The following is a 14,159-nucleotide window of genomic DNA, read 5'->3' on the forward strand; positions in this document are numbered from 1 at the left end:
TAAAAAGGAGGGAAGATCATCTAAGAAATAGGGAAAAGCATTTTAAAAATTCCCAAAATCATGACAGAAGAGGGAGAATCATTTTTAAAAAGGCTCAAATCATTTTTAACATGGCGAAAATCATTTCAGACATGGGGAGAATCCTTTTAAAATGGCAAAAATAATTTTAAAAATAGAGAAAACAATTTAAGAGATGGTGAAAATCACTAAAAATGAGGGAAGATCACTTAAGAAATAGGGAAAGGGATTTTAAAAAGAGGAAGAATCATTTTAAAATGGCTCAAATCGTTTTTAGCATGGCGAAAATAATTTCAGATATGGGGAAAATCATTAAACATCAGGGAAGGTGATTTGAAACATAGGGTAAGTCATTGACAAAATTGGGAAAATAATTAAAAAATAGGGAATATCATTTAAGACATGGGGCTACTCATTAACAAACAGGGAAGGTGATTGGGAACCTAGGGAAAATATTTTTAAAAATAGGGAAAATAATGAAACCTAGGGAGAATCCTTTTAACATGGGTCCAATCATTTTTAGAATGGCCAAAATCACTTCAGAGATGGGGAAAATCATTAAACATCAGGGAAGATGATTGGGAACCTAGGGAAAATAATTTGAAACATAGGGAAAATAATTAAAAGATTGGGGATATCCTTTAGGACCTGGGGAAAATCATTAAACATCAGGGAAGATGATTTTAAAAATTGGGAAAATAATTTAAGAAATAGGGAAAAGAATTAAACATAGGGAATATCATTTTAAAAATGGGGAAAATAATTATCAATCCGGGAATATCATTTAAGACATAGGTAAAATCCTTAAAACATAGTGAGAATCATTAAGAGATAGGAAAAATCATGTAAGTCCTAGGGAAAATAATTTTAAAAATTGGGAAAATCGTTAAACATTGGGTAAGGTCATTTAAACCTAGGAAACATAATTTACGAAATGGGGGAAAGAATTTAAAAAATAGCTCCAATAATTTAAAAAATAGCGAGAATGATTTTAAATGGCGCAAATGATTTTAAAAATAGGGTAAAGAATGACAGATGAGGGAAGATCCACAGAGGCCTCAGCGCCCAGCACTCGGGGACGGTTTTGGTACAGGCACGGAGGACTCAGCGCCCAGCACCTGGGTACAGGCACGGAGGACTCGGCGCCCAGCACCCTCCCTCCACAGAGGACTCTGCACTCAGCACTCAGCAGCCAGGCCGGTCGAGCAGTTGGCCCTGGGCGCTGACTGGCTCCGCTCATGTCTCCCCTAGCCCAGAAGCAGCGAGGTCGACCAGTTGTCCCGTTCAGCGGCCTCGGCGGGGTTTGGGGCCTCGAACCCCGGTCCGCGGCGGGGCTGGGCGGAGGGGAGGGCGACGGGGGAGCCAGCACAGGGCACCTGGGGACGGGGACGGGGGACTCAGCGCCCAGCACCCGGGGGCGGTTTGGGGACAGGCACGGAGGACTCAGCGCCCAGCACCTGGGTACAGGCACGGAGGACTCGGCGCCCAGCACCCTCCCTCCACAGAGGACTCTGCACTCAGCACTCAGCAGCCAGGCCGGTCGAGCAGTTGGCCCTGGGCGCTGACTGGCTCCGCTCATGTCTCCCCTAGCCCAGAAGCAGCGAGGTCGACCAGTTGTCCCGTTCAGCGGCCTCGGCGGGGTTTGGGGCCTCGAACCCCGGTCCGCGGCGGGGCTGGGCGGAGGGGAGGGCGACGGAGGAGCCCGCACAGGGCACCTGGGGACGGCGTGGGGACGGGGACGGGGACGGGGACGGGGACGGGGGACTCAGCGCCCAGCACTCAGGGGCGGTTTGGAGACTGGGACGGAGGACTCAGCGCCCAGCACCCTCCCTCCACAGAGGACTCAGCACTCAGCACTCAGCAACCACGCAGGTCGACCAGTTGTCCCGTTCAGCGGCCTCGGCGCGAATCGGGACCTCGAACCCCGGTCCCCGGCGGGGCTGGGCGGAGGGGAGGGCGACGGGGGAGCCAGCACAGGGCACCTGGGGACGGGGACGGGGACGGGGACGGAGGACTCAGCGCCCAGCACCCGGGGGCGGTTTGGGGACTGGGACGGAGGACTCAGCTCCCAGCCAGCACTCAGGGGCGGTTTTGGTACAGGCACGCAGGACTCGGCGCCCAGCACTCGGGGGCGGTTTGGGGACGGGGACGGGGGACTCAGCGCCCAGTCAGCACTCAGGGGCGGTTTGGGTACAGGCACGGAGGACTCAGCGCCCAGCACTCGGGGGCGGTTTGGGGACAGGCACGGGGGACTCAGCGCCCAGCACTCGGGGGCGGTTTGGGGACAGGCACGGGGGACTCAGCTCCCAGCCAGCACTCAGGGGCGGTTTGGGGACAGGCACGGAGAACTCAGCACCCAGCACTCAGGGACGGTTTGTGTACAGGCACGGAGAACTCAGCGCCCAGCACCCTCCCTGTGCAGAGGACTCAGCACTCAGCACCCACGCTCTGCAGACGCCAGGATTTTTCATAAAATCCCCCGGGCTTGGACGGTGCCCGACCCCTCACAGGCACAGACAGACAGACACACGGGGAAAGGGAATCCGATCCCCAGGGCCCTGCCCTGCCTGCCTGCCTGCCCTGACCTAAGGCCTCCCTCAGGCCTTAGGGTGATTGAAATCGGGAAAATCATGAAAAATGAGGGGAGATCGCTTAAGAACTAGGAAAAAGAATTTAAAAAATAGCTAAAATCATTTAAAAAGAGGGAGAATCCTTTTAAAATGGCTCAAATCATTTTTAAAATGGCGAAAATCAGTTCAGACATGGGGAACATAATTTTTAAAAGGTGCAAATCATTTTAAAAATAGGGAAAATCATTTAAGAGATGGGGAAAAGAATTTTAAACATAGAGAAAATAATTAAACATAGGTAGAATCATTTTTAAAATGGCGAAAATCATTTCAGACATGGGGAAATAATTTTAAAAATAGGGAAAATCATTTAAGAAATAGGCAAAAGAATTTTAAACACAGAGAAAATCATTAAACATCGGTAGAATCATTTTAAAATGTGGCTACTCATTTTTAAAATGGCGAACATGATTTAAGAAATAGGGAGAAAAATATTTAAAAGCTGCAAATCATTTTAAAAAGAGGGAAAATCATTTTAGAAATAGGGAAAATAATTTTAAACCTAGAGAAAATCAGTAAAAATCGGTAGAATCCTTTTAAAATGTGGCCAATCGTTTTTAAAATGGCGAAAATGATTTAAGAGATAGGGAGAATCATTTTTAAAAGGTGCACATCATTTTAAAAATAGGGAAAATCATTTAAGAAATCGGGAGGAGAATTTAGAAAATAGAGAAAATCATTAGAAAGAGGGAGGATCATTTTAACGTGGGTCCCATTATTTTTAAAATGGCGAAAATCATTTCAGAAATGCGGAGAATCATTTAAAAATGGCGAACATAATTTTAAAAATGGGGAAAATAAATTAAGACAGGGTGAAAATCATTCACAAGGAGGGAAGATCATTTAGGATAGAGGGAAAGGATTTTAAAAAGGCGCCCATCATTTTTTAAATGGCGAAAATAATTTTAAACATCGGGAAAATCATTAAAGCTGGGGAAAAATCTTTTAAAAACAGGAAAAATCATTTAAGAAATGGGGAATATCATTTTAAACGTGGTGAAGGGGGCAGAGGACTCAGCGCCCAGCACCCTCCCTCCACAGAGGACTCAGCACTCAGCACTGAGCAGCCAGGCCGGTCGAGCAGTTGGCCCTGGGCGCTGACTGGCTCCGCTCATGTCTCCCATAGCCCAGAAGCAGCGAGGTCGACCAGTTGTCCCGTTCAGCGGCCTCGGCGGGGTTGGGGGCCTCGAACCCCGGTCCGCGGCGGGGCTGGGCGGAGGGGAGGGCGACGGGGGAGCCCGCACAGGGCACCTGGGGACGGGGACGGAGGACTCAGCGCCCAGCACCCGGGGACGGTTTTGGTACAGGCACGGAGGACTCAGCGCCCAGCACCCTCCCTCCACAGAGGACTCAGCACTCAGCACTCAGCAGCCAGGCCGGTCGAGCAGTTGGCCCTGGGCGCTGACTGGCTCCGCTCATGTCTCCCATAGCCCAGAAGCAGCGAGGTCGACCAGTTGTCCCGTTCAGCGGCCTCGGCGGGGTTGGGGGCCTCGAACCCCGGTCCGCGGCGGGGCTGGGCGGAGGGGAGGGCGACGGAGGAGCCCGCACAGGGCACCTGGGGACGGGGACGGAGGACTCAGCGCCCAGCACCCGGGGGCGGTGTGGGGACGGGGACGGGGGACTCAGCGCCCAGCACTCAGGCAGGCTTTGGGGACTGGGACGGAGCACTCAGCCAACAGCACTCAGGGGCGGTTTGGGGACGGGGACGGGGACGGAGGACTGAGCGCCCAGCACTCAGGGGCGGTTTGGGGACGGGGACGGAGGACTGAGCGCCCAGCACCCGGGGACGGTTTGGGTACAGGCAGGCAGGACTCAGCGCCCAGCACTCAGGGACGGTTTGGGGACTGGGACGGAGGACTCAGCGCCCAGCACCCGGGGACGGTTTGTGTACAGGCACGGAGGACTCAGCGCCAGCACCCGGGAACGGTTTGGGGACGGGGACGGACGACTCAGCGCCCAGCACCCTCCCTGCGCAGAGGACTCAGCACTCAGCAGCCAGCCAGGCTCTGCAGACGCCAGGATTTTTCAAAAAAATCCGCCGTGTTTGGACTCAGGCAGGCTTTGGGGAGAGGCCACAGACGACTCAGCACCCAGCACTCAGGCAGGCTTTGGGGCCAGGCACGGAGGACTCAGCGCCCAGCACTCAGGGGCGGTTTGGGGACAGGCACGGAGGACTCAGCGCCCAGCACTCAGGGGCGGTTTGGGGACGGGGACCGAGGACTCAGCGCCCAGCACCCTCCCTGCGCAGAGGACTCTGCACTCAGCAGCCAGCCACGCTCTGCAGACGCCAGGATTTTTCATAAAATCCCCCGGGCTTGGACGGTGCCCGACCCCTCACAGGCACAGACAGACAGACAGACACACGGGGAAAGGGAATCCGATCCCCAGGCCCCTGCCCTGCCTGTCTGCCCTGGCCTAAGGCCTCCCTCAGGCCTTAGGGTGATTGAAATCGGGAAAAATCATGAAAAATGAGGGAAGATGACTTAAGAACTAGGGAAAGGAATTTTAAGACTAGCCAAAATCATTAAAAAAAGAGGGAGAATCATTTTAAAATGGGGCCAATCATTTTTTAAATGGCGAAAATGATTTTAAAAATCGGGAAAATGATTTTAAACATCGGGAAAATAATTAAGAACAGGGAGAATCATTTTAGAATGTGGAACATGATTTTTAAAATCGGGAAAATAATTAAGAACAGGGAGAATCATTTTAAAATGGCGAACATGATTTTTAAAATAGGCAAAATGATTTTAAAAATAGGGAATATAATTAAGAGCAGGGAGAGTCATTTTAAAATAGGGCCAATGAATTTTAAAATGTGGAACATGGTTTTAAAAATAGGGAAAATAATTAAGAGCAGGGAGAATCATTTTGAAATGTGGCCAATAATTTTTAAAATGGCGAAAATGATTTTAAACCTAGGGAAAATCATTGAAGAGATGGTGAAAATCATTAAAAAGGAGGGAAGATCATTTAGGATAGGAGGGAAAGGATTTTAAAAAGGCGCCCATCATTTTTTAAATGGCGAAAATAATTTTAAACATCGGGAAAATAATGAAAGCTGGGGAAAAATCCTTTAAAAACAGGAAAAGTCATTTAAGAAATGGGGAATATCATTTTAAACGTGGTGAAGGGGGCAGAGGACTCAGCGCCCAGCACCCTCCCTCCACAGAGGACTCAGCACTCAGCACTCAGCAGCCAAGCCGGTCGAGCAGTTGGCCCTGGGCGCTGACTGGCTCCGCTCATGTCTCCCATAGCCCAGAAGCAGCGAGGTCGACCAGTTGTCCCGTTCAGCGGCCTCGGCGGGGTTTGGGGCCTCGAACCCCGGTCCGCGGCGGGGCTGGGCGGAGGGGAGGGCGACGGAGGAGCCCGCACAGGGCACCTGGGGACGGGGACGGAGGACTCAGCGCCCAGCACTCAGGGGCGGTTTGGGGACTGGGACGGAGGACTCAGCGCCCAGCACTCAGGGGCGGTTTGGAGACTGGGACGGAGGACTCAGCGCCCAGCACTCAGGGGCGGTTTGGGGACTGGGACGGAGGACTCAGCGCCCAGCACTCAGGGGCGGTTTGGGGACAGTCAGAGACGACTCAGCGCCCAGCACCCGGGGACGGTTTGGGGACTGGGACGGAGAACTCAGCGCCCAGCAATCCGGGGCGGTTTGGGGACTGGGACGGAGGACTCAGCGCCCAGCACTCAGGCAGGCTTTGGGGACTGGGACGGAGGACTCAGCGCCCAGCACCCTCCCTGCACAGAGGACTCTGCACTCAGCAGCCAGGCACGCTCTGCAGACGCCAGGATTTTTCAAAAAAATCCGCCGTGTTTGGACTCAGGCAGGCTTTGGGGAGAGGACACAGACGACTCAGCGCCCAGCACCCTCCCTGTGCAGAGGACTCAGCACTCAGCACCCACGCTCTGCAGACGCCAGGATTTTTCATAAAATCCCCCGGGCTTGGACGGCGCCCGACCCCTCACAGGCACAGACAGAAAGACACACGGGGAAAGGGAATCCGATCCCCAGGGCCCTGCCTGCCTGCCTGCCCTGGCCTAAGGCCTCCCTCAGGCCTTAGGGTGAGTGACATCGGGAAAAATCATGAAAAATGAGGGAAGATCATGTAAGAACTAGGGAAAAGAATTTTAAAAATAGCCACAATCATTAAAAAAAGAGGGAGAATCCTTTAAAAATGGGGCCAATCATTTTTTAAGCGGCTAAAATGATTTTAAAATTAGGGAAAATAATTTTAAACATCGGGAAAATAATGAAGAGCAGGGAGAGTCATTTTAAAATGGGGCCAATCGTTTTTAAAATGTGAAACATGATTTTAAAAATCGGGAAAATGATTAAGAGCAGGGAGAATCATTTTAAAATGGCGAAGATGATTTTTAAAATAGGCAAAATGATTTTAAAAATAGGGAAAATAAGTAAGAACAGGGAGAATCCTTTTAACATGGGGCCCATGATTTTTAAATGGGGTCCATGATGTTTAGAATGGCACAAATAATTTTAAAATGAGGGAAAATAATTTGAGAAAGAGGGGAAAGAATTTTAAACATAGAGGAAATCACTAAATATGGGTAGAATCATGTTAAAACGTGGCCAATCATTTTTAAAATGGCGAAAATTATTTTGAAAATAGGGAAAATGATCTTAAAACTAGGGAATATAATTAAGAGCAGGTAGAATCCTTTTAAAAGGGGGCCAATCATTTTTAAAATGGCGAACATGATTTTAAAAATAGGGACAATGATTTTAAAAATAGGGAAAAGTGTGAAACACGAGGGAAGATCATTTAAAAATAGGGAACATCATTTCAGAGGTGGGGAACAGAATTTAAAACTTAGAGAAAATCATTAAACATAGGTAGAATCCTTTTAACATGTGGCCACTCGTTTGTCAAATGGCGAAAATAATTTTTAAAAAAAGGGAAAATCATGAAACCTGAGGGAAGATTATGTATACATAGGAAACGTTATTGAAGACATGGGGCCTATCGTTTTCAACATGGGCCAAATCATTTTAAACATAGGGAAAAGAGTGAACCGTGAAGGAAGGTCGTTTAAAAACAGGAGAGATCATTGAAGCGATGGGGAATATCATTTTCAACATGGTGAGGGGACAGAGGACTCAGCGCCCAGCACCTGGGGACGAGCACGGAGAACTCAGCGCCCAGCACCCTCCACAGAGGACTGAGCACTCAGCACCCACGCTCTGCACCCCTTCCTTCTCTGGCTCTGTCCAGCAGGGCGAGGTGCTGATCTCTGAAAACTCCACCAGAGGGAGCGAGCGCGGTTCTGGGGGGGGAGCGGGAGGCCCGGCCGCCCCGAGGGGAGTTTTCAAACGGATGAAGAATCCCGCGATGAACTCGGACGCGATCCACGGTGGTGGATGTTTGGATTTTTAGAACGCAGACCCGCTGGCCTCAGCCTGTCAGCCCCCGCCCGTCAGCCACGCCGGCCCCGGGCCGCAGCCGCCATTAGCATCGCCTTTGTCACCGAGAGGCGGCGGCGGCGGCTTGGGATCTGCCCGGGGGGAGGGGGCAGGGAAGGAAACGCCTGCAGACCGGTGTTTCTCATTTTTAAAAAATTCTTAAAAATTCCTGATTTGAAAATCAGGGCTGAGGGTCCCTCCAGGACGTGGTCAAGGGTCTGGAGAATCTTTTTACAGAGAGAGACCCACTCCCAGCATGACATCAAGACCAGGAGAGTCAGTGAAAGAGGCCTAGGCGCTGAGGGTAGAGAAGTTGCCAGGGCTGCCAGGGCTGCTGCGGATCTGCAGTTCTAATTTTCAAAAATTCTTAAAAATTCCTGTGTTTGAAAATAAGGGGTCTGGGTCCCTCCAGGACGTGGTCAAGGATCTGGAGAATCTTTTTTGACATAGATACCCTCTCCCAGCATGAAATCAAGACCAGGATAGTCAGTGAAAGAGGCCTAGGAGCTGAGGGAAGAGCAGCTGCCAGATCAGCCAGGGCTGCTGCGGATCCGCGTTTGTAATTTTTAAAAATTCTTAAAAAGTCCTGTGTTTGAAACTAAGGGGTGCGGGTCACTCCAGGACGTGGTCAAGGATCTGGAGAATCTTTTTACAGAGAGAGACCCACTCCCAGCATGAAATCAAAGCCAGGGGAGTCAGTGAAAGAGGCCTAGGCGCTGAGGGTAGAGAAGCTGCCAGATCAGCCAGGGCTGCTGCGGACCTGCGTTTCTCATTTTCAAAAATTTTTTAAAAATTCCTCTTTTGAAAATAAGGGGTGGGGGTCACTCCAGGATGTGGTCAAGGGACTGGAGAATCTTTTTACAGAGAGATACCAACTTCCAACATGAAATCAAGACCAGGAGAGTCAGTGAAAGAGGCCTAGAGGCTGAGATTAGAGCAGCTGCCAGGTCAGCCAGGGCTGCTGCGGATCTGCAGTTCTAATTTTCAAAAATTCTTAAAAATTCCTGTGTTTGAAAATAAGGGGTCTGGGTCCCTCCAGGACGTGGTCAAGGATCTGGAGAATCTTTTTTGACATAGAGACCCACGACCACCATGACATCAAGACCAGGAGAGTCAGTGAAAGAGGCCTAGGCGCTGAGGGTAGAGCAGCTGCCAGGTCTGCCAGGCCTGCTGCAGACCTGCGTTTCTCATTTTTAAAAATTTTTTAAAAATTCCTCTTTTGAAAATAAGGGGTGGGGGTCACTCCAGGATGTGGTCAAGGGTCTGGAGAATCTTTTTTGACATAGATATCCACTCCCAGCATGAAATCAAGACCGGGAGAGTCAGTGAAAGAGGCCTAGGCGCTGAGGGTAGAGCAGCTGCCAGATCAGCCAGGGCTGCTGCGGATCTGCGTTTCTCATTTTCAAAAATTCTTAAAAATTCCTGTGTTTGAAATTAAGGGGTGGGGGTCCCTCCAGGACGTGGTCAAGGGTCTGGAGAATCTTTTTTGACATAGATACCCACTCCCACCATGAAATCCACACCAGGGGAGCCGCTTAAACAGGCCTAGGAGCTGAGGGGACAGAGCGGCTGCCCTCAGAGACCTCCGACCCAAACCCTGATGTCAGGGCCGAATCCTCCCCGCGCTGAGGTTCCTGAGCGTGGTCCCCCGGGGGAGAGACAGGGGGGGACCCGGTCAGACCCCGTTGAGGAGGCGACAGTCGTCCTGAGGCCAGAATCCTAGAGAGCTGACTGCAGAGTCCCAGAGCTCCCGGGCTGCCGGCTGCCTGCCTGCACACAGAGAGGCCGGCCCTTAGCCAAGACTCCTTGAAAAAAATCCATCTTCTTCCCATCCCCGCAGAGATCCAGGCCCTCTGGTCACCTCGATGGGACACGGGCCCGTCACTGGGTTGGTAAAAATGCCGACTTCAGCCTCCAACATATGGGACGGTGTGGAGGGCGATCCCCTGGACCAGATATAGATATATATATAAAAAATCCATGTGAGTTATTGACAGGCCATCCATGTGAGTGATTGTCAGGCAGGGAAGGCGGGTGAACGTCTCCCCAGCACAGACACAGACACGGACACGAGGGTCCCTGACTTCCCCGCCCTCAGAGAAAATTCAATGAAATTAAAATAAATTAAATTAAATGAAATGAAATAAAAGTCCCTGGTCCCTGCCGGCCCTGCTCACTCAGGTGGGGGCGGCAGCGATACGCCGAGGCCTCAGGCCCCGCATTCGGGAGCCCAGAGACGCCCGAGGACCCCACAGAGACCGAGCACTGGATTCTCCGATCTACAGCGTCCTCAGACCTCCCATCCATCCAGGGTCGGGGACGCCGGGGACCCCCCTCCCTCCCGTCTCGGGCTCTGTCCGGCGGGGCGCGGTGCTGATCCCTGCGGACGCCACCAGGGGGAGCGCGCGCGGTGCTGGGGGGGGAGCGGGAGGCCCGGCCGCCCCGAGGGGAGCGCGGAGCGGGTTTGGGAAACGGATGAAACATCCCGCGATGGACGCGGACACGATCCACGGCGGTGCGGTCGTGGGAGGTGTAACACAGACGCGCCGGCCTCGGGCCTCCCTCAGGCCGCAGCCACGAACGTTCCCTCCGTCAGCCAGCGGCGGCGGGCGGCTGGGGATCGGCCCGGGGGGAGGGGGCAGGGAAACGGCTGCGGATCGGCGTTTCTCAGTTTTAAAAAATTTTTAAAAATTCCTGGGTTTGAAACTAAGGGGCGGGGGTCGCTCCAGGACGTGGTCCAGGCACTGGAGCATCTTTTTACAGAGAGAGACCCCCTCCCAAACCTGCCCTCGGCGAGCCAGCGGCTTGGCATCTGCCTGCTGGGAGGGGGCCGGGAAACGCCTGCAGCTCGGCGTTTCTCATGGTTTAAAACATGTTTAAACATCCCTGGCGCTTGGAAAAGGAGGGGTGGGGGGCCGGTCGAGGCCGGGGTCCGTGGAGAGAATGAACCGGGGGGGACACAGACCCTGATCCCAGCGGATCCGGAGGCCTCCCACTCTCGGACACGGACACGGGGTCCCCTGCCCTTCCCGGCCCTCGGGGAGACCGCCATTCCCTCAAATAAAATGAAATAAAATTTAATAAGGGCCCTGGGGCCCTGCCCTGCCCTGCCCTGCCCTCAGAGAGGCCGCTACTTCATGAAATAAAATGAAATAAAATGAAATAAGAGTGTGCTTAGAAAATGAAATCAGCTGTGTGCCAAGTGTGGAGTCCTGAGGGCGGAGTGCCGAGTCCCGAGTGGTCACCGGAGAGGGCTGAGGGCTCAGTGCTGAGTGTCTGTGTCCAGAGGAACCGGGGGTCTCTCGGGGAGGGAGGGGGGCTGAGCCACAGGCCAGAGGTCCCCAGGAGAGGATGGGGGCTTCCAGAGGAGGGCTGAGTGCTGGGGGCTGAGTGCTGAGTGCTCAGTCCAAGTCATCAGTGCTGAGTGCTGAGTGCTAAGTCCTATAGGCTGAATGCTGAGGCCTGGGTGGTAGGAGTGCCAAGTATGGACGGCTGCCTGCTAAGTGGTTAGGGCTGAGTGCTGAGGGTTAAGGGCTCAGGGCTGGGTGCTGAGGCCTGAGTAGGAGTGCCAAGTACTGAAGGCTGCCCGCTAAGTGGTTAGTGCTGAGAGCTAAATGCTGAGTGCTGAGCTTTAAGTGCTAGGTTCTTCCACTTCAGGCTGGCTACCCAGCCTGGAGACCCTGAGGAAGCCAGCCCAGAGGACCAGCAGACTCAGTGTGCAGACTGCTCAGTGGTTAGTGCTGAGTGCTGAGTCCTGGGTGTGTGTGAGAGTGCTAAGTATGGACTGCTGCCTGCCAAGTGGTTAGTGCTGCTGAGTGCTGAGGGTTAAGGGCTCAGTGCTGAGTGCTGAGTCCTGAGGGCTAAGTGGTTAGTGCTAAGTACTGAGTGCTGAGGCCTGAGTCTTGAGTGCTGAGTGCTAAGTGCTGATTTCTAAGTGGTGAGCACTGAGTCCTGAGTGCTGAGGGCTAAGTTCTACCAGAACTCCTTCCAGGAAGAGCCCACAGATAGAGAGAAGGATGGACAGAGACCTCTCCTCCTCCTTCAGGGACGGATGGGGAAGAGGACAGGCCACCCTGGCTGGCTATCCAGCCTGGAGACCCTGAGGAAGCGAGCTAGAGGACCCAGCACCCAGCACCCAGCACAGAAGAGCCAGCACCCAGCACTGAGCACCCAGAGAAAGGCCCAGGGGACACCAGGGACCCGCCTGGGCACGCTGTCAGGCCCGGATTTTTCCTATAAAATCACACGGGCTGGCGTGGTGAACGTCTCACAGGCACAGACACACACTCACAGACACGGACACGGGGTCCCCGGCCCTTCCCGGCCTTCGGGGAGACCGCGATTCCATAAAATAAAATGAAATTAAATGTATTAAAAGCCCTGGGACCCTGTCCTGCCCTTCCCCACCCTCAGGGAGACCGCTATTTCCTAAAATAAAATGACATGAAAGGAAATAAAAAGCCCTGGGTCCCTGCTGAACTTGAAAATGATCCACAGTCCTGTATTTTTTGGATTTTTAAAACGCAGACCGCTGGCCTCAGCCTGTCAGCCCCCGCCCGTCAGCAAAGCCGGCCCCGGGCCGCAGCCGCCATTAGCATCGCCTTTGTCACCGAGAGGCGGCGGCGGCTTGGAATCTGCCCGGGGGGAGGGGGCAGGGAAGGAAACGCCTGCAGACCCGTGTTTCTCATTTTTAAAAAATTCTTAAAAATCCCACTTTTGAAAATGAGGGGTGGGGGTCACTCCAGGACGTAGTCAAGGGTCTGGAGAATCTTTTTTTAGGTAGAGACCCGCTCCCAACGTGAAATCCAGACCAGGGGAGGCCCTTAAACAGGCCTAGGAGCTGGGGGGACAGAGCAACTGCCAGGCCTGCAGATCTGCGTTCCTCATTTTTAAAAATTCCTAAAAATTCCTGTGTTTGAAAATAAGGGGTGAGAGTCTGTCAAGGACGTGCTCAAGGGTCTGGAGAATCTTTTTTTAGGTAGATACCCACGACCAACGTGAAATCCACACCAGGGGAGGCAGTGAAACAGACCTAGGAGCTGTGGGGACAGAGCAGCTGCCAGGCCTGCATGGCCTGCGTCTCTAATTTTCAAAAATTCCTAAAAATTCCTGTCGTTGAAACTAAGGCGTGAGGGTCGCTCCAGGACGTGGTCAAGGGTCTGGACCATCTTTTTTTAGGTAGATACCCGCTCCCAACATGAAATCCACACCAGGGGAGGCACTGAAACAGGCCTATGACCTGTGGGGAGACAGCAGCTGCCAGGCCTGCAGATCTGCGTTCCTCATTTTTAAAAATTCTTAAAAATTCCTGCATTTGAAAATAAGGGGTGAGGGTCGCTCGAGGACGTGGTCAAGGGTCTGGAGAATCTTTTTTTAGGTAGATACCCGCTACCAACATGAAATCCAGACCAGGGGAGGCACTGAAACAGGCCTAGGAGCTGTGAGGGGAGAGCGGCTGCCAGGGCTACAGGTCTGCGTCTCTAATTTTCAAAAATTCCTAAAAATTCCTGTCTTTGAAACTAAGGGGTGAGGGTCGCTCCAGGACGTGGTCAAGGGTCTGGACCATCTTTTTTTAGGTAGATACCCACGACCAACATGAAATCCAGACCAGGGGAGCCACTTAAACAGGCCTAGGAGCTGAGGGGACAGAGCAGCTGCCATTAGAAACCTCCAACAAAAGCAATGATGTCAGGGCAGAACCCTCCCCGAGCTGAGGTTCCTGAGCGTGGTCCCCCGGGGGAGAGACAGGGGGGACCCGGCCAGACCCTTTGGAGGAGGCTAAACTCGTCCTGAGACCCAGAATCCTAGAGAGCTGACTGCAGATTCCCACAGCTCCCCGGCTGCTGGCAGCCTGGACCCAGACAGACAGGCAGGCCAGGGCCCCCCGTGTTCTCCCTGAAGGGGCAGGGCCTGCAGGGATTCCTGGGACTCCTGATGGAAGACGCGGTCTGCAGGGAGACGTGAAACGGATTTTATGTAGAAAGACGGTGGATGGAGGGAGACAGAAAAGCTGTTCTTGGAGATCCCGCGGCCGGTGGGGTCCTCTCCGGGGACCTGGGCTGAGCGCAGAGGGCCCCGGGGGCTCC

The 14,159-nt window shown here is 52.8% G+C and overlaps 1 protein-coding gene across 1 annotated transcript in view; it reads left to right on the forward strand.

Annotated features, from left to right (window-relative positions):
* Positions 1 to 14,159, forward strand: part of LOC148117559 (uncharacterized) — a 114,807-nt gene that overhangs the window by 51,301 nt on the left and 49,347 nt on the right. The window lies entirely within an intron of this gene.

This window comes from Myodes glareolus, chromosome X, assembly GCF_982192425.1.
Source record: "Myodes glareolus chromosome X, mMyoGla1.1, whole genome shotgun sequence".
Taxonomy (NCBI): domain Eukaryota; kingdom Metazoa; phylum Chordata; class Mammalia; order Rodentia; family Cricetidae; genus Myodes; species Myodes glareolus.